A 22,099-nucleotide genomic window follows, 5' to 3' on the forward strand; every position below is an offset into this window, starting at 1 on the left:
ATATATATATAAAATAAAACAAAATGTAATAGTGACAAATGTAAAAGCCCCTAAGCCAGAGACAGTGTAGGAATTGGCTCTTACAAAAGCCTGTTATCTGGTTTCCTTGGCTTTCGGTTTCAGTTCACTTTTTATGATATTGTTGGCAGAGTAAGCTATCTAAAATCAGATCTGATCTTCCATTCCTTTTGCTTAATGGCTTTTCTTTGCTTAATGGCTTCCTGTTGCTTACAGGGTAAGTACACCCTTTCTCGGTATCAGCTCCCACATACCTCTAATGCACACCTTAAACTCAAACAAGACCCAGCTGCTTGGTTCCATGCCCCATTCTGTTTTCATGCCATTGCTCATGCTGGAATACCTCTATTCTACTTTTTTTGTTGTTGCAAACTCCCATTTCTACATAAAAAATGAGGATTAAACATTGTTTTCTTCCTTTTTTTATCTCACATTCTTCCCTTAGTCTTCATGGACATTCTCCCTTCTTGTTATCGAACTGAACTAACTGGGGCCTGCTCACCTGGCACGGTAAGGCCAAACATCCACACTGAGGTTTGCAGTGGAAGAAAGGAGGGCATTTATTTGCAGAGTGCCAAGCAAGGAGAATAGGACAGCTTATATGGCTTGCAAGTCGAGTTCTTAAAGGCATGATTATGTTTTAGGAAAGCAGAAGTTACAAACAAAATCATAAATCAATATGTGGAGGTTACACATTGGTTTGGCCTACAAAGGGTGGGATATCTTGAAGTGGGGGCAGGTCATAGGTAGATTCAAAGATTTTCTGATTTGTTGTTGATTAAGGAAGGGAAGCTTTGTTTAAGATCTGGGTCAGCAGAAGATTGTTAGCTCTGGTTTGTGGTATGACTTCTTTCAGGCCCATCAGGAAGAAATTTACAGCAAAGAGAAGTGGTCAGAGATCTGTCCTCAGTTCCCCCTATCTGAGGTCTACATGCTGTTTGGTGGGGGTCCGGGTTTCTGAAAAACAACTCAGGAACATATGTTAAGATTTTATCTTTACTTTCTATAGAGAACCCAACACCCTATTATTTTAACTTCCTTGGGTATTGTTTTAAGCTACTAATACCTTCTTGCTTATGTAGTTGCTCATTTATTTCTCAGGGAGAGCTAGGTGCCTGGAAATTCCCTTGAAGGAAATCAGGATTTTCTGTTATTTCTATGCTTGGGACCCACAGACCCCTAAGAAGTGTCCCTGCTCCATCTCACTCTGGGACTTGGATATGGGGATCTAAGTCCCCATCTATGAGGGCACCAGATATAGGGATTTATGCACCAAGGCAAGTGGTATGTAATTTTTATCTTGTTTCCATAGCCTTGTGTGGCATCTGGCATGGAATAGGCACTTACTATTTGTTGAATATTTGACTTTGAATAAATATTTGATGTATATAGGAATGGAATTAAGTGAGTAAACGAGTTAGAGTCATCAGGCATATTTGAGAAAACTCAGAGTAGTTGAACTTCAGTTCTGCTGTTTTCCCTCCTCCTTCTCTCCCACCCTTCCTTGCCTCCCGGCTGCCTGTTCCTCCTATGCCTGTTCTGTGGCTTCCCAGAACACCTTGGTCAAGGAATTGCTCGTCCCTTAAATGCCCCTCTATTAATCCACTTCTATTCTGCTGATAAATACAGACTTGAGACTAGGTTTGGAAGACTTTTCTGGAAGAAAAGAGGTTTAATTGGATGTAAAGTTCCGCATGACTGAGGAGGCCTCAGAATCATGGGAGGAGGCAAAAGGCACTTCTTACATGTTGGTGGTAAGGGAAAATGTGAGAGAAGCAAAAGCGAAAACCCCTGATAAAACCACCAGATCTTATGAGGCTTATTTACTACCACGGGAAGAGTCTGGGGGAAACCACCCCCATGATTCAAATTATCTCCCACTGGGTCCCTCCACAATACATGGGAATTATGGGAGTACAATTCAAGATGAGATTTGGGTGGGGACACAGCCAAACCATATCATTCTGCCCCTGGTCCCTCCTAATCTCATGTCCTCACATTTCAAAACCAATCACGCCTTCCCAGCAGTCCCCCAAAGTCTTAACTCATTTCAGCATTAACCCAAAAGTCCACAGTCTCATCTGAGACAAGGCAAATCTCTTCCACCTATGAGCCTGTAAAATCAAAAGCAAGCTAGTTACTTCTTAGATGCAGTGGAGGTACAGGTATTGGGTAAACACAGCAGTTCCAAATGGGAGGAATTGGCCAAAACAAAGTGGTTACAAGGGCCCATGCAAGTCCAAAATCCAGCAGGGCAGTCAAATTTTAAAGCTCCGAAATGATCTTCTGTGACTCCAGGTCTCACTTCCAGGACACACTGATGCAAGAGGTGGGTTCCCATGTTCTTGGGCTGCTCCACCCCTGTGGCTTTGAAGGGTACAGCTTCCCTGCCGGCTGCTTTCACAGGCTGGTGTTGAGTGTCTGTGGCTTTTCCAGGCCAAAAATGTAAGCAGTTGGTGGATCTACCATTCTGGGGTCTGGAGGTCAGTGGCCCTCTTCTCACAGCTCCACTAGGTGGTGACCCAGTAGAGACTCTGTGTGGGGGCTCTGACCCCACATTTCCCTTCTGTACTGCCCTAGCAGAGGTTCTCCATGAGTGCCCTGCCCCTGTAGCAAACTTTTGCCTGGGCATCCAGGCATTTGCATACATCTTCTGAAATCTAGGCAGAGGTTCCCAAACCCCAAATCTTGACTTCTGTGCACTCGCAGGCTCAATACCACATGGAAGCTGCCAAGTCTTGGGACTTGAACCCTCTGAAGCCACGGCACTCTTTGGGGGATACAGAGCCAAACCGTATCAGCCCCTGAGCTTCCAGAATACCCTCTGCCTTTCTTTCCCAAACTTCTACCCTTAACTCCAACCAAAATGCCATTTCTGTACTGAGGAATGCTGCTAGATATAATTAGGGGATTATCACATCAACCTAATTTATGCCAGGCTATAAATGACTGACAGTGAGGCAACAGGAAGTGTTTGGATTTTGAATTCCACAATATAAGTGATTGATTTGGTGTTCAAATTTCTGACTGTGTATATAACCTTCTCTTTCGCATAGTAGATTAATGCCATCCTAAATATGTTTTCATGCAACGGTTTTGGATTATGTCATGCAATCGTGACAAAGGAATATTCTGAGAGCTGATTGCCTGTAACCAGTTTCAGCAACATTGCTGTCTTTGTTCAGCAGCATTTGTGTAATTATTTGAATATTTTATTGCTTTTTCATATCTTTCTTTTTTTTTTTTTTTTTCTTTTTTTTTTTGAGACGGAGTCTCGCTCTGTCGCCCAGGCTGGAGTGCAGTGGCCGGATCTCAGCTCACTGCAAGCTCTGCCTCCTGGGTTTATGCCATTCTCCTGCCTCAGCCTCCCGAGTAGCTGGGACTACGGGCGCCCGCCACCTCGCTCGGCTAGTTTTTTGTATTTTTTGGTAGAGACGGGGTTTCACCACGTTAGCCAGGATGGTCTCGATCTCCTGACCTCGTGATCCGCCCGTCTCGGCCTCCCAAAGTGCTGGGATTACAGGCTTGAGCCACCGCGCCCGGCCTTCATATCTTTCTTATATAAATGAATGAACACTAGAAAAATTACTGCTAATCCTGATGATGGGAAATTAGGTCTCATATAGCAATTCACTTCAGATAAAGATATAAAAAATCAGGTGAGCCAGAAAGAAGAAATTCTTAGCTTCAAGTGGATACTCTCTGAATTTAAGCCCATCTAGAATCTGTTTTATTGGTAGGAAAAGAAGCAAAAGCAAGGAACTGTATGGAATTCTGGAACTCTATCATTGAATATTATATACAAAAAGGAAGATATAACTAAAGATTTTAAACCTATATTTTAGTTTTGGGCCCTGAAATCCAGTTTCTCATGAGATTCCTGCACATTTCATTTTTTTGTGTGTTTTCAAGAAAACATTTTATGCACAAGACAGGCTGCTGGTAAAAGGTTAGGAAAAATGCCTGGGTTTCCTTCAAGCTGTCCCTTCTTCGAAGTCATTAATTCTTGTCTTAGATCTTTTCAACAACTGGCATCTAGGTAATAGCTTTGCTGCAACTACTTTAGTAGATCCCAAAGTTAGGGCCCTGAGAAACCAAGATATGGCATAGGCCTGTGGGCTAAGCACTGAGTGCTACAAGATGAGGCCAGAGGCCTGCAAACCATCATCACCTTCCTTACCTGTTGGTGTCCTTACTCAGACACAATTACCAGATCCTGGAGGCCAGCTCACTTTGGGCCATTAGTTCTGAAGGACTTGGTCTTACTAACCCAACTGAGAGGAGCTTCTGTCAGAAACTTAAATGGAATACAATCAAGTTGAATAAGACTTGTCTTTACCTTTGAGGAGTTCTCTTTTCATTTCCTTTATCTTACAGTGATGGGTGATCAGATAAGAAATGAATCATTCATTGAATTTAGTGTTGATGCTTCTTTTCTTCTCTTTTTCTCTTGATGCTTCTTTTCTTCTCTTCTTTGGCTATGCTTGCATTTATCTGAGAGTTTTCTATATATTTTATATAGAATTAAAGGTAATTGGGTTTATTAACATTTTATATATGTTTTGTATAGAATTAAAGGGTAAATTGGGGTATTAAAATTTAGTGTGACAACCTTTGCTGTTACTCTTTTATTTGATTTTGAGAAGGTAAAACATTTACATGATTCAAAATCAAAGCATGTAAAAGTATGTCAGTGAGAATTCTTTATCTCATTCTTGTTTTTTATTTCTGGAAGAATAAATCTAAGTAATGACTATTCTTAGTTTCTCTTAAATCCTTTCATTATTTTCCATACACACGGAAGTAAAATGTATTTTATTTTCCCCTTTTATATGGATAGTAGTATATTGTATACACTGTTTTGCATCTTGTTTTATTCACTCAGTGTATCTTGAAGAGCTTTCCATAGAGAAATACTTCTTTTTATAGGTGCATAGTATTCTACTGGATATATGAACATAATTTAGCTAACCATCCGCCTATTAATGTATTTGGGATTTTTCTAATCTTTCATTATTACAATCAATGCTGAAATGTAAAACCTTAGCCTTTTACATGTGTGCAGATGTTATCTGTGGGATAAATTCCCAGAAGGAGAATTATGGAATCAAATATTTACATATTTCGATTTTGGTAAATATGATCACATGGCCATTTACAATGGTTTATTTTAATTATTGAAGCTTCATAATATGCTCTAGTTCTCCCTTATTGGTATACTCTTTATTATTATTATTATTATTATTATACTTTAAGTTCTAGGGTACATGTGCATAACGTGCAGGTTTGTTACATATGTATGCTTGTGCCATGTTGGTGTGTTGCACCCATCAACTCGTCATTTACATCAGGTATAACTCCCAATGCAATCCCTTCCCCCTCCCCTCCCCATGATAGGCCCCAGTGTGTGATGTTCCCCTTCCCGAGTCCAAGTGATCTCATTGTTCAGTTCCCACCTATGAGTGAGAACATGCGGTGTTTGGTTTTCTGTTCTTGTGATAGTTTGCTAAGAATGATGGTTTCCAGCTGCATCCATGTCCCTACAAAGGACGCAAACTCATCCTTTTTTATGGCTGCATAGTATTCCATGGTGTATATGTGCCACATTTTCTTAATCCAGTCTGTCACAGATGGACATTTGGGTTGATTCCAAGTCTTTGCTATTGTGAATAGTGCCGCAATAAACATACGTGTGCATGTGTCTTTGTAGTAGAATAATTTATAATCCTTTGGGTATATACCCAGTAGTGGGATGGCTGGGTCATATGGTACATCTAGTTCTAGATCCTTGAGGAATTGCCATACTGTTTTCCATAATGGTTGAACTAGTTTACAATCCCACCAACAGTGTAAAAGTGTTCCTATTTCTCCACATCCTCTCCAGCACCTGTTGTTTCCTGACTTTTTAATGATTGCCATTCTAACTGGTGTGAGATGGTATCTCATTGTGGTTTTGATTTGCATTTCTCTGATGGCGAGTGATGATGAGCATTTTTTCATGTGTCTGTTGGCTGTATGAATGTCTTCTTTTGAGAAATGTCTGTTGGTATACTCTTTTAGTTGTATTCTTTTTATTCCTATGTGAATATTAGAATTGGGTTGTCTAATTCCAAAGGAAAAAAATCAGTATTTTTGTTGAACATGTTAAATGTGAATTTTATTAAAGGATAAATGGAATATTTATGATTTTGAATTTTCCTATCAGTAGGTATACTTTTCTGTAGTTCAACTCTTCCTTTTTGGTAGAGTTTTTTCATGTATTTCTTTCATATTTCTTGTAAAATTATATCTAGTATTTTATCTTGGTTGTGATTAAAAACAAGTCTTGTTTACATTATGTCTTCTGTTTGTAGTTTCTATATGTGAAGCTATTGGTTTCATTATCTTAATCTTATAATCTGATAACTTATCTCACTCTTTGTAGTGGATTTTATTGTAGTAGACTCTCTTGGGTTTTCCAAGTATACTAACATATCATCTGCAAATAGTGATTATTGTATATCCTCCTTTCCAACTTTTGCATTTTATTTATTACTCTTGTATAATTGTATTGGCTAGGACATCCAGCAAAATGTTAAATAATCGAAATAAGAGTGAGTACTGGCCGGGAGCAGTGGCTCACGCCTGTAATCCCAGCACTTTGGGAGGCCGAGGCAGGCGGATCATGAGGTCAGGAGATCGAGACCATCCTGGCGAACACGGTGAAACCCCGTCTCTACTTAAAATACAAAAAATTAGCCGGATGTGATGGCGGACGCCTGTAGTCCCAGCTACTCGGGAGGCTGAGGCAGGAGAATGGCGTGAACCCAGGAGGCGGAGCTTGCAGTGAGCCGAAATCGCGCCACTGCACTACTCCAGCCTTGGGGACAGAGCAAGACTCTGTCTCCAAAAAAAATAAAGTGAGTACCTTTTTCTTGTTCCTGACTTTATTGGGAAAGTCTCCAATGTTTCCTTAATTAGCACAAGTGGGCTTCAGGGTTGAGATATATCTTTGCTGGTCATTTACTCTTCGTCTTCCGGCTTCACCTCACCCTTCTATTCTATACTCTCTGGTGTTGGGGCTGGGACTCTGCTGACCATGGTTCCCAGACTCCTTTGATAGCACTTCCTGATGGGCTCTGTCAATAGGAGGCACTAGAGGGAGTTTGGAAAGTGATTGCACTTTCTGGTGGGCTCTGCCAATAGGAGGCACTAAAGGGAGCTTGGAAAGGGGAAGGAGGGAGAAGCACTTCCTGTCTCTCTTGCTCTTCCTGTCAGAGGTGCCCCAGTATCTCACCTCAGCTTTATGTATTTGTTTTTCTAGATTGCCAGAGCCAGCCTCATCACTCTGCCTTGTAGGTCTACCAGCAGCAGCTAGGCAGTGCCCCCACCTCAGAGGTATGAGCCCCAACTCAGAGGCACTTCTCTCCTTTGAGCTCCTAAAGAACTAACAGCAGCTGAGCAGCTGAGCAGTGCCCCTTTCTCACAGCCCCAGCTTTGTGAGGCCCTTCCTTTGAGCTCCCATGATCTTGTAGCTTAATCTCATCCCTTTGGAACCCCTCAAACTGGAGGTGGTAGCTGCTTGCTTGCATTTATTGTCTGCAGCTTGCTCAGTGTCTTAGTTTGGCTGTTCGAGTCCTCTAGTACCTGTTTAAACAATTCCCTTTATTAAATCCCCTCTGTTGACATATCTAATGTGTTTTCTGTTTTCCTGAAAGGACCCAATCCTGAGTGACTCATGCATTCCTATTTTATTGAACATTTTTGTCAAGATCAGTTGTTCATTTTTTTCTAATCTTTTTTCTGTGTCAAAGAGGGTGATTTGTATGGTTTTTCTTTTTAGACCTATGAAATATGATAGGAACTTTTCTAACCCTAGATACTTCTAGAATTTCTATAACAAATTTCCCTTCATCATATTGTATTATTTTAATGCAGTACCGATTCTACTTGGTGATATTGTAATTAGGATTTTTTATATTAATATTTATATCTGAGATTGGTCTTAATTTTTCTCTTTTGGGGAAATCCATGTCAGGTTTTTATTTCAATGTTATATTTGCTTTATAAAACCTTTGGATTTCCCATAGTTTTGCTAATCTCTATAACAATTCAGATAGCACTTAACATTAACATTTTCAGGCTTTTGTTGTTATTTTGTCTTGTTTTTATTTTTTAGGATTTGGTAGCATTGCTTTGTGAGATTCTGGGATGGGTACTAGTTTGGTATCATATAATGGGAAACTTATTTCATTAAATGAATCCAGAAATGACTAACAGATAAAATGATGTTTGTATGATCTGCATTAGCTGGGCTAGTTAAAAGAAAAGCTTTTAAGCTACCAGCATTAGTTCAGACCAAACTGTGAAATAGGCAACATGTCTCTGGTGCCCTTTTTATCCTTTAATTGTTGTACATATGCGTCTAATTAATTCTCCCTCTTACCTGCTCTTTTCCCTCCAATTCTGTTGCCAGTCTCTGCTGAAGTTACCTACTGATCCTGTTTTTGGAGGTATGACTCTGCAAATAAATATTTGCATTTTCTTTTTTCTTTTTTTTTTTTTTTGAGACGAAGTCTCGCTCGGTCGCCCAGGCTGGAGTGCGGTGGCTGGATCTCAGCTCACTGCAAGCTCCGCCTCCTGGGTTTACGCCATTCTCCTGCCTCAGCCTCCCACGTAGCTGGGACTACAGGCGCCCGCCACATCGCCCGGCTAGTTTTTTGTATTTTTTTAGTAGAGACGGGGTTTCACCCTGTTAGCCAGGATGGACTTGATCTCCTGACCTCATGATCCGCCCGTCTCAGCCTCCCAAAGTGCTGGGATTACAGGCTTGAGCCACCACGCCCGGCCTAAATATTTGCATTTTCATAGAATTATGATATGCTCTTGGCAGAATCTTGGATCCTGGTACTGTATGTTTTGTGTCCCTTCTGCCTTCTAAGTTCTTGAAGTACATGTATTCCTGAGGTGAAGCATAAGCGTAGCAGCTTGAGGAGAGCGTATCCTCCCACTGACTTAGTTACACAGATTTAATAAGCTCTACACTCAGGAACCTTAGAGAGCCTCCAGTCTTCCTCTTAATATAAAGAAGGTCACCACTTAACTACCTTTAGTATGAGTAAAGGAAAAGGTGGAATAACACCTGTTATTGTGAACTCATGGCTAGCTGTCTGACTCATCATTTCTTTTCAGTGCCTTCATGCATCCTCCTCTCTCTGGGCAGCAGGTCTTTCCTTGACTTTGTCCCTATTGAATCCTCACTGGTTCTTGAAGCAATGGTCTTGGCTTCCCTCACGCAGTGGTTTCTCCTTCCCCTCATGAACTGTCTCCCTCCTCAATTTCCCCTTACTGTCTCCTGAGCTTACTTCTATCATGTTACCATCATTGTGTTATTTACTTATAAGTCTGTCTCCTTCACCAGGCTGGTTGCTCCTGAGGGTGCATTCCATGTTTGTTCTCTTTTGTTTCCAATGCTTAGCTCACTGCTCTATATATAGTAGGTTTCAAAATATATTAGTTGAATTACTGAATAAATGAGACCCAACAAAAAGTGGAGAGAAAGAAAGATGAGTGGCAAATGGATAAATGGACCATGTAGGAACTTTTAGTAACATGTTCCAGACATGTTCCAGATGCTAAAATGGTTTGTTTGGCTTTTTTAAATCCACCTATACTATATGAAAAGTAAACATAGTGTTTTCTTCAGAGTGAAATTAATTTATATTTGATTTATGTTCACATTGTGGAAGCTTTTCTGGCAGCACACTTTCTACATCTGCTTACTCAGAAGACATATATCAGAAAAAGTCAGAAAGACAGTCATCAAGGCTATGGAAGTCTGAAATCCTCTGGTAGCTTTACAGTAATTTAGCTTTTACGTCAGGAAATTTGGGTTTATTCTTCCTGCATCAGGAAATTATGTCCTGCTTCAGGAAATGATAGTAGAGATAAGGGAATCAAAGGGATTAATAAGGGATGCTAAAAATAGATTTGTTGGGAGATAAGATGACCTGAAAGCAGAGGATTAAATTGAGGGGGTTGAGGGAAATAAAACCTATTTCCATGACGCTTCTACTTGGAAAGTATAAATATAAAGAGAGCTTGGAATTATGTTTAGCTTGAATGTTTTCCCATCTTAAGCTGCTGGAAAAATTTTAATTGGCAAGCTGTGTTTGGAAGACAAAGAGAGGAATTTAGAATTCTTTGGAACTGCTTTAACCACCAAAATTATTCTGAACTGTATAAACATTGTGATCCTTTTCCTACTCAAAATGTAGAGAGATAAGAAGGCCAATTTTTACCTGTAAGTCAATATGGGTGCCTATTTCTTTTCCCTGTTTCTGCCGTCTCTGCCAGGGGCAAAGTGTGCTTTAACTCCTGACTGCTAGCTTTGCCAGTCTCCATAGGGTCTAGGTGAGAAAAGTCATATGCTCCCTATTAATGTTATTTTGACTGTATGTTTTTTAAAAGATAATTGATTGGCCTAGCATTATTATGCCAAGAAAGCTTTTTAAATGGACTAACCGTGGAGGTGCTCAAATAGATGATTTTTAATCCCTATGAAAAAAAACACTAGTGTGATGTTAGCCAATTCCATCAAAGTTTGGCATGAGATGGAATGTCCTGATCCTCCTCCTCCTATTTTATTAAATTAAAGAAATACTTTTATTAAAGCAAGCATTTGTAATATGAATTTTTCTTTAAACTCAAATGACCACATATAGAACTCGGTGTCCCCCTCCTCCCCATCTCTTTCCTACTATGCTGTTGGTAATGTAGTTTTCAGTCCTTTGTTACAGGTGTTCTAATTATAAAAGGAGTAAGCTGGATTAAGTCCATTTCCACAGCACAGGAAAGAGGCCTCTCATTAAGCCTATTTTGAATTTTTACTGTGAATGAGAAGTTACTTAGGAACATTTTAGGGGACGTAAGATAGGGTGAAATGAGAGCTCTCTCCTGCACTGTGGATGGAGAGTCACTTATTCAAACATATATGTCACTTATTTTAACTTAATCATAAAAAGTATGGGCTTGTGATTAAGTTAAAATAAGTGACATATATATGTTTGAAAATTAGAAATGATGACTTTGTATGTTTTCAGTACCAAAAAAAAACTAGCTCTCTCTATATGTTTAATTTATTGCCTTAGTAAAATTTGTTTTACCATAAGAAAACATTGGTAGAAATTGAAGATGATCAAAACTGAGAAGAAACCAATATAATTGCTTGTATCAGCAAGACACCATGCTCTCAGACTTTCTTGTTTAAGCATATTAAAACTGTCCTCAGGCTATCTTTGAACACAGAAAAGCTGAACTGTGTGTGTATGTATATGCATACAGATAAACATGAATATAAATATTTAAAAATATATAACATCAGTCTCCATCCATTGGTGAGCTGGAGCTGGGGATCGATATACATATAACTGACTCTCCAGGGAGAGCTATCTGATAGGGAGCTGTATCACCTAGGGAGAGCCAGTTATATGCTTATCGTTCCAACTCTGCGTTCAGTGATATCATGGCCACGATGGGAGTGTTTATACCATGAATTTTGGCAAGCACTGTGTGATGGTTAATTTTATGTGTCATTGGCTGGGCCATGAGGTACCCAGATACTTGGCCAGACATTTATTCTAGGTGTTTCTGGGAGGGGTTTTTTTCTTTTTTTAGATGGTGGATCGCTCTGTTGCCCATTTTTGTTTAGATGGTGGATGCTGGAGTGCAATAGGGCGATCTCGGCTCACTGCAACCTCTGCCTCCGGATTCAGGAGATTCAATTGCCTTAGCCTCCCAACTAGCTGAGACTACAGGCATGTACCACCACACCCTGCTAATTTTTGTATCTTTAGTAGAGATAGGATTTTGCCATGTAGGCCCGGCTGGTCTCTAACTCCTGACCTAAAGTGAGTCTCCTGCCTCAGCCTCCTAAAGTGTTGGGATTACAGGCGTGAGCCATCGTGCTTGATCATAGGGAGGGTGTTTTTGGATGAGATTAACATTTAAATTGGTGGACTTGAGTAAAGTAGGCTGCCTTCCATAACGTGGATGGGCCTCATCCAATCAGATAAAGGCCTTAATAAAACAAAAAGACTGACCTTCCCTTGAGTAAGAGAGAATTTTACCCTTGAATGCCTTCAGCTGGAACATTGGATCTTCCTGCTCAATGACTTTTGAACTAAAACATTGGCTCTACTTGTATCTCCTGAACTACTGGCCCATCCTGTATATTTGAATTAACCAGCCTCCAAATTGCCTGAGCCAGCTCCTTCTCTGTTTTGTTTCTCTGGAGAACTCTGACTAATACACCTTACATCCGGAATTTTTTTTTTTCTTTTCCAGTGAGCCGGTTTACCAGCACCCATTCTCTCCATCTAGCTAGGGAAAAAATCAAAATTCCCAAATAAGTACTTCCTGATCACTGTCTCTGTCTAAGCTAAGGAAAAAAATCAACAAGTCCCAAATAAGAACTTCCTGATAGGTAATCTTTTTAATATTCAGGCAGTTTCCTTCTATTCTTATTTTAGCCGATTTTAAAATCAGTAATTTCTCCTGAACTTAATTGAATTTTAAAATTTAAAGGAATTTTGATGTACCTATTGATATAATTATTTCTTCTTTAATTTATAACTGTAATGAATTATAGTAATGAGTTCCCTATTGAATCAGCCTTGATTTCTTGGAATAAACTTTATTTAGTCTTGGAATATTGTTATTTTAACTAACTTTGATAGTTTTGGCAAGATTTTATTTAGGACTTTAAAACTTACATGTTAGATTGATGTATTGTTTATTTCCTTGAGTTTATCAAGTTTTGTTTTTAGGTTGTGCTAGAATCTTAACATGAATCTAGAGTTAATTTTGGCTTCTGGATGTTAATTTTAATTACTTTGAAACAATAAAATTTAGTAAATGTTTAATAAGCACCCATTATAATTGCTAAACTGTGAAATCAGCATTATTTGTATCTGACCAGCTGTACAAAACTCATCCGTTTTTCTTTTGACAAAAGGTAATAGAAATTCCAAACAATAAAGAAGAAACTACTCATTAAAAGTCATATTTACTAATCTAGCACCATAATTCCAGTCTTAGAACCCCCCATGCAGCTGGAAGGAGGATGTGGAAGAGGTGAGAATATTGGAAATGTAAGGGTAGTTCTCAAGTTGGAGCCCCATTTTGCTTGCTCTAAGGCAAGAAAACAGAGGGTCTAGCAAAGAAAAAAGTCACTGAGGCTAGAGATGTGAACAAAAGCTTTTGGTTCAAAGGTAAAGGAGGCCCTAAAGAGCAGTAGAATCAGTGTATCTATAAGATAGTGCCTCATGAACTAGGCTCCAATCTTCTTGGCATCCAAGTCCTTTTTAATTTCAAGGTTTGTTTTTAGACAGGTTTGGTATGGTATGCCATAGTTCTGAGCCAGATACATTCCAACCACATTGCCCAAAGTAAATCAAAGCAGGAACTGGACCATGATGTTGGCAGGGAAGGTAAGGAGGGCATGAAGGGTGGCTGCAGCTCCGTAGGCTGGCCTGATGAGAAAATTTTATCTTTTCTATTTCTTAGAATAATTTGAAAAATATAGGAAAGACTTGTAGGTTAGATAGAACTTGACTGTACACACACAGCCCTTTTTAACATAAGCAATATGCTTCTGGAAATGGGAGTGCTAACTGAGTCAATGCATGGGAAAACAGAGATTTTAATAGTCAATGGGAATGGGAACTTATATATCTTAATGATATATGTATATGTGGAGAAAGGATACATATGTATATATGTGTGTATTTAAGGAAATAATTTCATAAACAGCAATATAATAATTCAGTGCTGTGTGTAGCATTTAATAGGGGCTATGTGTGCAAAATCTTTGTGCCTAGAACCTTTTTTCGTGTTAGGTCTTTCTCCTATCCTCTTTCGTATCTTCTATGATTATAGTCCATTTAGATTTTTCTTCCTTTTATATGTTGAAGATAAATATACGAAATAACAAAAAGGATCCTTTTCTGCTGGTAGTCTTCACAGTTTTGATTGCACCTCCACCAGTGAAATAAATTTGAGCATGCACACTCAATATGTATATGTATTTATGTATCAATTATATACATAGACACCTATTCTAATGTATTATGTAAAACAAATTTCAACATGAGAAAAATGCAGTTAAACATGGTTCATTAATAAGTCTTTAACACTGTGTGATTTAGTAATTCAATGTCTGGTTTTAAAGTCAGTTTATTTTGATATTTGATTTTAGTCATTGCTATCTCAAAAAAAGATTCAAATGGAAGAAATGCATTGAAAGATTCAAATGGAAGAAATGCATTGATAACTGCTCTTACTAATCACGACATTTGTGTTTCAAGTTCATCCATTGATTATGCAAAGTTATTTAAAAATAAAATTTCTAGAAAAATTTTCATCTTTCTTGATTGTCAACTGATTTCTTATAAACTAATCTGAAGGTGTTGATATTTCTACTTTTAACAAATGATTACAGAACTCATTGAAGATCTCATTTGTTGGCTTCAAAACATATTAGAAAACTCTATTTTCAAAATTTTAAAATCTGCAAAATTAGAGCTTTTCTAGATAATAAACCTATATTCTTTGGGAAGGAAACAGAATCATGTTAGTAGAAATATATTCAAATTCATATTTCAAAATGCTCTTTCTGTTCCCAAATTTAAAATGAGCCATTACTTTCTCATTCATTGTTCAAATTATACCTATTTGTTTATTTGTTTAAAAATGGTCTGCTCTCTGCCGGCCATAGTGGCTCATTCCGTGTAATCCCAGGCACTTTGGAAGGTCAAGGTGAGAAAGATCTCTTGAGCCTAGAGTTTCCAGATCACCCTGGCAACATAGGAAAACCCTGTCTCTGTGGGAAAAAAAAAGAAAAAAAATTAGCAGTCTTGGTTGTGTGTTCCTGTGGTCTCAGTACTCCAGAGGCTTGAGGCAGGAGAATCCACCGTGATCCAGGAGGTTGAGCTGCAGTGAGTGAGTGATAGTGCTACTGCACTCCAGGCCTGGGTGACAGAGCAAGACACTGTCTCAAAAAAAAAAAAAAAAAAAAAAAAAGGAAGAAGAAAGAAAGAGAAAACTGCTGCTGATGGCATCTTGCTTTGGAACTCTTGTCTTTCTATAAAATAAAGCTGCATAATTCGCTTTTAAATTTGGCAACGCTTTGAAGTCCTTTTTATAGACAACGAATGAAATTCCGTGATCCAAAAAATTTTTAACGGTTGCTCACTGTAGTAGAGACTGTGAATTTCTACCAAGAATTATTCTTCTCTTCTTTTTGTAATAGAAATGTCCTCGTTGTAGCTGGGCGCATGGTGAGTGAGCTAGAGACTTCATTTCCCAGCCTTTCATGCAGCTGTGTGTGACTCTTTGGCTAAGTTGTGGCCGATTGTATATAAGTGGAGGTGATATATACACTTGCTAGGTCAAGCCCTTAAAAGAAAGCAGCTTGCCTCCCATAGCTCCTTTCTTCTCATGCCTGGGAAAGAACTGTGGTGGTAAGCTAACTTCAACCCTGTGGGCAAGTAATATTGGAGGGGAAGGCTGAGCAATGATAGAGTAGGATCTTGGGTTCTTGGATCCCTTGAATACTGGGATCTTATTTGAATAGCTGTACTTTTGGATCTCTTTGTTACAGTAGCTAGCCTGTATCTTACTATGCGTTTTATCTCATTATAATGCAGTGTAAACAGTCTATATTTTGTTGTTTTGTCAAAATTTTGTGTTTATATAATTGCTGTAAAAATAACCACATTGATTGAACTGGTGCAGAGCAGAGTGTTTAGATATATATATACTTTTTTTTTCCCCCGGAGACAGAGCCTCACCCAGGCTGGAGTGCAGGAGTGCAATGGTGCGATCTCAGCTCACTGCAACCTCTGTTTCCTGGGTTAAGCAATTCTCCTGCCTCAGTCTCCCAAGTAGCTGGGATTACAGGTGCATGCCAGAATGCCTGGCTAATTATTGTATGTAGTAGAGATGGAGTTTCACCATGTTGGCCAGGCTGCTTTCAAACTCCTGGGCTCAAGTGATCTGCCTGCCTTGGCCTCCCAAAGTGCTGGGATTACAGGTGTGAGCCACCTTGCCTGGTCCAAATATATATATCCAAATATATGTAGGAGTTTAGTAAATGATAAAGATGGGCATTTGAAATCAATAGAGAGGCACTAATAGTTGTTAAAGTTGTTGGGTGATGGCTACTGAAGGTTCTTTTAAAATCTTTTATATTTTGGAATTTTCTATAATAAAAAGTTAACACATTTAGGAAATTAAAAAATGAATAAAATAAATTCATTGGAGAAAAGATAGTTCCATAGATGATGTTCCCCACTTGGCAGGAAATAAAATTAGTTGTGTCTCTCACACTATACTTAAAAATTAATTTCAGATGGATTAAAATGTACATATGATTAATTCCAGATGGATTATAAGTGTACATTTAGAGGACTTAAAAAAATAGAAGGTATAGGCGAATGTTTTATAATTTTGCAGTTGGGAAAATCTTTCTAGGACAAACAAATTTAAAAGTCATAAAGGAAAAGATTGGCAGTTTTGAATAAAAGAATTCTAAACTTATGTACAACAAAATGAAAAGACAGATTGCAACCTAGGCAAAAATACTTGCTGCATATGTAGTAAATTATTTTATTCATATTATGTAAAAAAAACTTCTCAAATCAATAAGAAATACATATAAGTTGTACAAAAATGAGCAAAGGATGTGAACAGACAATTCAGAGAAGAAAACAATTCAGAGAAAAAAATGGCTTACAAAATATAAAAAATAAAAAAATTCAGACAATTCAGAGAAAGACAAAGACTTACAAAATATACAAAATTTCTAACTTTACTAATAAATAATGCAAATTAAAACTCACTCCATCACCCAGGCTGGAGTGCTGGAGTGTAGGAGTGCAGTGGCACGATCTCAGCTCACTGCAACCTCTGTCTCCTGGATTAAACAATTCTCCTGCCTCAGTCTCCCAAGTAGCTGGGATTAGAGGTGCATGCCAAAATGCCTTTTGTCCAACACATAGGCAACAGATATAAAGATTTATATTATCCAGTGTTGATGGAGATAATATAATTAAAAGGCACTTTCATAGTGTTGCTACAAATGTAATTTGGTACATTTTTAGGAGACAAATTTGGTACCTGTAGTATCTCTCAAACTTTTTCTTATGGACTGGAAATACCACTTCTAAGTAAAGAAGATTTAACTGAAGATATTTTGTTTATTCCACTGTTTATACTGGAAAGAAATTAAAATGTCCGAATTGTAGTCAGTAGGAGAATAGTTAACTAAAGTATGGTACATGCATAAACTAGAAAATTATTCAGTTGTAAAAAAGAGGGTGTGGTGACTCATGCCTGTAATCCCAGCACTTTGGGAGGCTGAGGTGGGTGGATCACTTGAGGTCGGGAGTTTGAGACTGGCCTGGCCACCATGGTGAAACCCCGTCTCTACTAAAAATACAAAAATTAACTGGAAGTGGTAGCACATGCCTGTTATCCCGACTACTCAGGAGGTTGAGGCAGGAGAATCACTTGAACCCGGGAGGTGGAGGTTGCAGTGAGCTGAGATTGTGCCACTGCATTCCAGCTTGGGTGACAGAGCAAGACTCTGTCTCAAAAAATAAAAAAAGAACGTATTCCTGAAGTGTTGTAAAAAGAGCAACGTAGAAAACATATATATAAAACAAGACCCCATTTTTGTTGAATTGTTTTTATAGGAGAAGTCAAGGTGATAGGTACTAACATCACAGTGATTACTCTAGAGGGATGTATTTGAAGGTGCAAAACAGGGACATTCACACTTATTTATGGGGTTCCAAAAAGGGTTGCAATTATAGGTGGATTTAAGTTTCTAGTTGTTTTTTTCTGAAATTTTCAGACAAGTAGATCTTTAAAAAGGAAAAATCAAACCCAAAGCATATTGAGAATCTATTTTGTGCTCAAACATAAGTAGGAGCAATGAAGGACACAAAGATGAAAAATAAACTGTCCCTTCCTTTCATATCCATGATAAGTCAAACTGTGATAAGTGCTATAAAAAAAGCCACGTTGGAATAAACTTCTTTTAAATCAGTCTACTGGGAAAAGTCAACAGGAATCATATGATTCAGGTTAAAAAGTTCATAGCTCTTGCCTAAATAACTGCAAGAGGGGCAAGAGAAGGTAACAAAAATCTCTTCAAAGCTTTTAGCTACTGATCCAGATTCAATAACATCATCTTAGGAAAAGGAGTCAATACAAGGTGACTTCTTATGCACGGTTTATGCAGATATCCATGTAATGCATTGTCAAAGACAGAGCAGAAGTGAACAGTAAAAAACGTTGTAGCCACCACAAAATGGACTAGCCACAAGCATTTCTCACAAACCTTTGAGTAACCATCTTTGTTTAAAACCTGCTCCTGTTGGCTTTCCCTGCTGCTTTTTCTCTGTCTTTACTCAGTATAAACTATCAGAAGATTTTAGGTCATGAAAATATTTTTTCTCCTTTCATGCTAAGTGTGTCTTCAGAGTAAGCAGATTTTTGAGAGAGAAAGTGCTGCCAGAAGAAGCACTTAAGATTTGAACACAGACCAAATACACATTTGATCTATGCAAGGGCAATGGTTTAGCCCCCAGACAGAGGGCAGGAGTGGTCAGTCCTTTCTGGCGTGTATCCTCAGTGGGCTGTTGCTGTTCCTGAGAAATACCTGGTCCTAGCAGTGTGTGCTAGGAGCCTCTGCTTGTTTTTTTGTTTTTTTGTTTTTTTTCTTTTTCTTTTTCTTTTGGCATGCCTGGGGCTTGATGGTGAGTCTTGGCAAGCATCCATTTCCTGACTGCTGGCATGGGGGGCCCAGTGAATGCTGTTTCCCTACCTTAGTAATGTAGCTTACCTTTGGGACTTGAAATCCTGCCTGGAACTCCAGCCCAAAAGCCTGAATAGCTTCTGTGTGTGTGTGTGTGTGTGTGTGTGTGTGTGTGTGAGAGAGAGAGAGAGAGAGAGAGAGACAGGATCTTGTCTCAGGGCTATAGTACAGTGGCCCCATCGTGGCTCACTACAGCTTGACCCCCCCGGGCTCAGGAGATCCCCCCACCTCAGTCTCCCAGGTAGGTGGGACTACTGGTGTGTGCCACCATACCCAGCTAATTTTTTGTATTTTTTGTAGAGACAGGGTCTCACTATGTTGCCCAGGCTGGTCTCCTGGGCTCCTGGGCTCACGTGATCTGCTTGCCTTGGCCTCTCAAAGTGCTGGTATTACAGGCATGAACCACTGCACCCAGGCCTTGAATAGCTTTTGTTAAGTTCAGGCACTGGCAGGGGTGATGCTCAAAATATTTAACAACCAGTAGAAAGTGAGCACTGAGCAGTCAGAACAGATGCCAGCTGAAGGTCCAATACTTTGTAGTTTCTAGATCCTGGGGGAGGATCAGGAACTCTGGGGAGGGTGTGTGCAACAAGAGGACACTCAGGGGTCTTAGGGCTTCTACCCCTTATGGCTGCCCAGGTCCTGCTGTGCTTGAACTAATCACTTAGTGTCCTATGGCTCTTGTCTGCCTGGCTTTGAGGATTTGATTCATGGATCCTCCCATGGCTGTGCTGATGTATGAGCTCTTGCCTGTACATATTCATGACTCTTAGCCAACTTGTTTTACTTCCTCCCTATCACATATCTGCCATCTCAACTAGTCTGAACTATCTGAACCATCTAAACTATCTGCCATCTTCCCATCTGCCTTGTGGCTTAGTCTGCCTGAGTCATGATAAGGTTGGCTTTGGTGCAGGAAATTCTCAGAGCAACAGTGTTAGGATTACGTTGTACTTGAAGACAAAGATATTACTGGAGAATAGTTTGTTGGGGATGCTATTGATACAGCTATTGTTTTAAGATTAGTTGAACCACTCATGTTTCCCTTGCATAAAGTGTTAGTAGTTCAGTTTGCATATACATTTAGGTCTTTATTCTGTCTTCTTGTCCTCTCCTGTGTCTTGAGTGGTTTCTGATATACTGCCTGATACATTGACTTTTGTCTCCAAAGACTGATTTTGTAGTGATATTGAAAGTCACTTAAGGATGCCCTTGAAATAGACTCAGTTAGGACTTTGCTGTGACTTATTGCACATTAGCACACGTTTTTTTCCTTTCTTTTTTTCTTCTTGTTTCTTACCTTTTTTTCTGTCCCTATCTTCACTCTCCATCCCCGTATTTTGTGCTGCACACTCAGTGGACTGCACAGCCTCATCTATCTCGGTTGACTTTCCTTCCTGTGCTCTTTTTGTGGACCGCTTTCTTTTCTCATCATGCCCCTCTAGGCTGTCTTCTTATGATTAGTGTTCCTGGCCTTTGCTTAGTGTGAACATTTACCACTTCAGAAATCTTGCTGTTTGGGCGCTATTTGGCTTCTTAGAATTTGCAGTTGGGAAGTTGTAAATGTCCCATAAAACATGCTTTTTAATTTTATATTTCCTAGCTTCTTGTCTTGAGAAGGACGTTATCTTAGAAATACATATATTTAATCCAAGACTCTTTTTATTTGTAGACATGGTCACTAGTGATAATGTCTGTGAGTAGTATCTTAGAAAAGGCTGCATGCAAACAGATTGTGCTCACATTTAAAGACTCATCTATAAAATCCCTTGGTCTATAATTATGAAGGCTGGGTTATGATTTGCTGGTGGCACAGCTATTTATAGAGTCTGTCATTGCGCATGACTGTCTGTGCCCAGAGCTGTGGGCCCGTCGCTGAGAGGAGCTGAGCTCTGGCTGCCGCAAGAGCAGATTGCACTGACTGCTGCTCCTGTTTCTCAGTCAGCCTTCCTCATTTGCCCTCCTTAGCTTTGAATGGAGCTTTTTTCTCTCTAGAACTCTTGTCTATTCCCACTTTGCTTTTTCATATGGTTACTGTTACCTGTTTCTGATGTGTATATTGCCCAGTGTTTTGCCATTACTCTCATTTTTTGTATTGATGAATTTCCTGTCCTCTAGAAGCTCTTTGTTGCTGAATCTTTCTTGTCATTGAATGTTAAATATGGTTCATAAGTTATTGATGGCACTGTTTTTTTTTTGTTTGTTTGTTTTTTGTTTTTTTTTTTTGAGGCGGAGTCTTGCTCTGTCGCCCGGACTGGAGTGCAGTGGCCAGATCTCAGCTCACTGCAAGCTCCGCCTCCCGGGTTTACGCCATTCTCCTGGCCAGCCTCCCGAGTAGCTGGGACTACAGGCGCCCGCCACCTTGCCCGGCTAGTTTTTGTATTTTAGTAGAGACGGGGTTTCACCGTGTTAGCCAGGATGGTCTCAATCTCCTGACCTCGTGATCCGCCCGTCTCGGCCTCCCAAAGTGCTGGGATTACAGGCTTGAGCCACCGCGCCCGGCCTATGGCACTGTTTAGGAAATCAGACTCTTTGTTTCAGGTCAGCTTCCCAGGAAAATAGACTTTGAGATGGAGACTCTATGCAGGATATTTACTGGGGAGTGCCCTCGGGAAAAACACCTTAAGATAGTGAGGGAAGCAGGACTGGGCCAGGGAGAAGTTGAATTATGTTGCATATGCAGATGGCCCCAAGATCCCACAGGAAGTTTCAGAGTTGTCCCTAGATGAAACTATCACTAGCCCTTCCCTGTGGAACAGCATTGGCCTGGGGGACGGGATGTGAAAGCTAGCTCTTAGGCTGGAGGGCAATTCCCAGCTAAAAGCCATGCTGCCACCCTCTCAGCAACTGGCTCAAGGAATGGAGGAAAATTTGGGGAAGCTCCACATTATCCAGACTTGTCATAGTTTTGAGTGTAGTGCAATTTGTACCCTCCTTTAGTTTTAACATAGATGCAATGTTGGTTCCATACTTAATATGGGTGCATTGTTTGTTCCATACTTAATATGGATGCATTGTTGGTTCCATAAATATTCCTGAAAGCCAAGCATATTTATTTTCTTTTTATGGTTCACTTTGGTACAAAACATGAAGTTGATGAATTCGGTCTAAGAAAAAATAGAGTGTAGGCCAATTTCAACAGAATAAACCCTGCCTTACTGAACAGCCACTCTTCATAAAAATCTGCTGTCACTCACTGGCTGATGAGTTTATCCCTAA

General features: G+C 39.5%; 1 protein-coding gene across 1 annotated transcript in view; it reads left to right on the forward strand.

The window, feature by feature from the left end:
• Positions 1 to 22,099, forward strand: part of LOC108542958 (uncharacterized) — a gene marked incomplete at its 5' end in the record, with an annotated part of 109,985 nt that overhangs the window by 23,867 nt on the left and 64,019 nt on the right.

This window comes from Rhinopithecus bieti, unplaced genomic scaffold (genome assembly GCF_001698545.2).
Source record: "Rhinopithecus bieti isolate Rb0 unplaced genomic scaffold, ASM169854v2 scaffold_23303, whole genome shotgun sequence".
Taxonomy (NCBI): domain Eukaryota; kingdom Metazoa; phylum Chordata; class Mammalia; order Primates; family Cercopithecidae; genus Rhinopithecus; species Rhinopithecus bieti.